General features: G+C 38.4%; 1 protein-coding gene across 1 annotated transcript in view; it reads right to left on the bottom strand.

The window, feature by feature from the left end:
* LOC102206599 (attractin-like protein 1) overlaps window positions 1–3,324 on the bottom strand; it is a 316,533-nt gene that overhangs the window by 188,111 nt on the left and 125,098 nt on the right. The window lies entirely within an intron of this gene.

Here is a 3,324-nt window from a genome sequence, read left to right as displayed (position 1 = left end):
CCACTGTCGCCAAAGTGCTTGCTCATAGGGGGTCATATGATTGTTGGGTTTTTCTCTGTATCTATGAAGCGCCTTGAGGCGACTTTTGTTGTGATTTGGCGCTATATAAATAAAATTGAATTGAATTGAATTGAAAGAATCAAACAACACGACAAGAAAGAAGAAATTATGGACTGTTCAATAGACTGCACATTAAAAGTGCTGACACAGACAATGGTTTGATTTTTAAAAGGTTATATATAAATTTACATTAAAACTGTAACCAAAACCAAATACCAAATACTTTACAGCATGAATATCATTTACTGTGGAAGTACATACTGCTTGAAATTTTTTAAATCAATACCAATTGATTCATTGAGATTTTCACATTGCTGGAGTTTATAAATAGTTTCTTTTCTTCTTATACAAATTTGGTCATTTTATTGAAACTCTACTTCATTGAAATTCAAACAGGTGAATAATGAACCTGTTACTGAGCGACACCCTCAACATGGTCCCTCCCACAGTTGTGTTGTTTTGAGGTTGTGTAGATATGCTCTGACAGAAATCGTAATCAGTATGACTATAACTGTGTAATAGGACTATGTAGTGCTATGACAACGCACACTCAGTGTTAGTGTTGAAAATGGAAAGTCTCCATTTCCATGTCCGAGCTAACACTCTAAGCTAAGTTTTCTAAGCCAACAATCTCATGCTCTTGATAAACTAGGAACCGGTTGCTATGTCAGCTTTATCTGATTTAGAGTTCAAGTTATGGCTGATTACATATTCTTTTACACAAGTGTGCACAAATAATCATTAATCAAAGATTGCTGGAATTATCTAAAATGTACAACTAATGCATGCGACTTTTTAAAGTGAAGTTTAAAATTATTGTTATTTGGAATTTGAATCTGTATTAATGTGTCAGTGAAGATCTTGTATTGGTGTGTGTCCTGACCTGATTATGTAAATGTTGGATGCAAAATTATTGCGAAGTAAATAAAGTGAAAAAAATATAAAAGACACTCTAAGCCGAGACAAAGTGACAATATCTTCATGAGCACAGAGCTGTACAAATGTACAGACACAAAAGACAAAGAGTCCCAACGTCTCTCCGATTCTCTGCATTTATGAATGCACTCTCTCACACAGACAAATATGCATCCACGCACCTGCTGCAACCCGAGGGTGCTCGCCATCCACCCCCGGGGGGAAATTGCTTGTTCATAATCAAAACAACAAACAAATGGCCCTCTGCTTGGCACACCATTTTGGAGTGACTCAACCAAAACACCCACCGCTGTGACGGAGACACATTTACAGAGAGTAAGAGAGAAAGAGAGATGCGGCGTCAGGGCAAATCAAAGGTGAAAGCGACAGCGGCACGGTGGCTTAGTGATGCACAAGTAAACACACACAAGTGAACCTTTTCTGCTTTCAGCCCTCTGTGGAGTTTCCAACAGAATAATGAAATATCCGTGTGCACTGAAAGGAAACGTTACACGGAAAAACAAGCACAAATGCCAAATGAGCAGGTGTACTTAGGACGTATGCCCGATTCCAATTCAGCGTTTATTTAGTCCGCTTAACTGCAGCTGAGTTTTGTTCCAAATGTGCCACGTTATTAACATGATAATCAGAGTGACCTGCCACATATTTAATAGCTGTTTCTATTAATAGTGGTTGACTTGATGTAGCTGAGTGATGATCGGGGTTTCCCACAGAGTCTTAGCTTGGGCAGGTTGCACATGGAAATTTGGTGATTTATTTATTTTCTTTTGACTTTTTATTCCATCTGAGACAATGATGCCAATGACTTACTAGTGGATAAACCCCTCACTCTTATTTTCAAAGTTCACTCACTGCTAACCAGCTACTGTAGCTGTGGTTTCTCCTGTTTAGACTTCCCTCCAACTAAATTAACACAAGTCATTTGGTCCTACTGTACTACCTGACAGCATAAGCAAGCAGTTCCATATTTAAGCACCAGCGAAGCTAGAGTCAGAGTCTTGTCTGGGACCATTTTAAGCCTTATTTTCACTTGTTTACTTTTGTTTTTATTTATGATGTAGAAATATTTGTGTTCACAAAGGCATAAACACTAGAGTGCTCCAGCTGAGATACTCTCATTAGATGAGGGATGGCAGCTACAGACACCTGACTGTCTGAGTAGCCAAAGCCCAGACAATGTGTAGTGAATATTTACTGAGTTCTTGATACAAAAACATGTCTTTTGTTTGTGTTATAAAGATCCCCATCTGAAAATGGGAGCATATGTGGTGCTTTAACTTCCTTTTGGAGCATATACACTATAAACAGATGGATGCAGTTTACAGGTTTTAAAAGTGACGGGAACTCGAACATGACTCAAGCAAACGTCCTTTCTTCCTTTTTCATGCCATTGTTGAGCATTTTGTACATTTTAAAATTAAGAATCAGAAAGAAGAATTTTACAGGGAATGCTCATTGGCTAGCAACTTGTGATTGACAAAACACCACTTGTGACATCGAGTTTCACAACGTCACAATGGCAATGTTTAAAACACACATCTCCAAGCCTTTAAAGGGGACTTTGTAACACAGTAGATGATGCCAAAGTGACTGCATCCATCTTTTATACTGTCAGTGTTTTGAAGCAGCCACCCTCACAGACAGTTAAGGGACTGTTTTCAAGAGTTCAGCATTTGTTTCATTTTGCAACCCTGGTGCTGTTGTTTGAAATAGGAACACAAACCTCTTCACTGTTTATCAGAAAATATCAAAGTTTGTGTTGTAAAAAATGATCCTGGCCTTCAAAAGTATTATAAAATTTATTTAGCTCTGCAGGTCCATCAAAAACAACACAATTCAACAGAAACACGTTTGAAGACAAAATGCATTTGGGAAATATTGGCAAAAATCTGTGTCTCTCTAGGTTAAGTTTCCAAGGTCACATGGGGAGGACTGTATATGAGTACAAAATGTTCTGCAGGCTGACAGCAGGAAAACACTGATTAAAGTTGACAGAAAACATGTGGAGAGTCTCTGGTAGTGTGAGGGGCCAGGTGCTTTGCCCTCAGACAAAGTCACGTTCATGTCAGGAGCAGAGCTCGGGTTCAGGATTACTTAAAGGTCATGGAGAGGTTGGCAAAAGGCCGTCAGTGGTGAGGGTCAAAGTCTAAATCAGGGTCAAAATGTCACATGCAGTAGGTATGACTCAAGATGATCAGGACCCATGTGCTAGAGTTACTTTCTAGTTTTAACTGTTTGAAAGACCGAGACTGTTTAAGTACTGACACTAGATGCAAACATTAGTGTAAATGTCAAAAGAAATATGGAAGATATATATATATATATATA

This window comes from Pundamilia nyererei, unplaced genomic scaffold, assembly GCF_000239375.1.
Source record: "Pundamilia nyererei isolate P.nyererei 1_Seehausen unplaced genomic scaffold, PunNye1.0 scaffold00111, whole genome shotgun sequence".
Classification (NCBI taxonomy): Eukaryota; Metazoa; Chordata; class Actinopteri; order Cichliformes; family Cichlidae; genus Pundamilia; species Pundamilia nyererei.
This window is presented reverse-complemented; position numbering and strand designations above follow the sequence as displayed.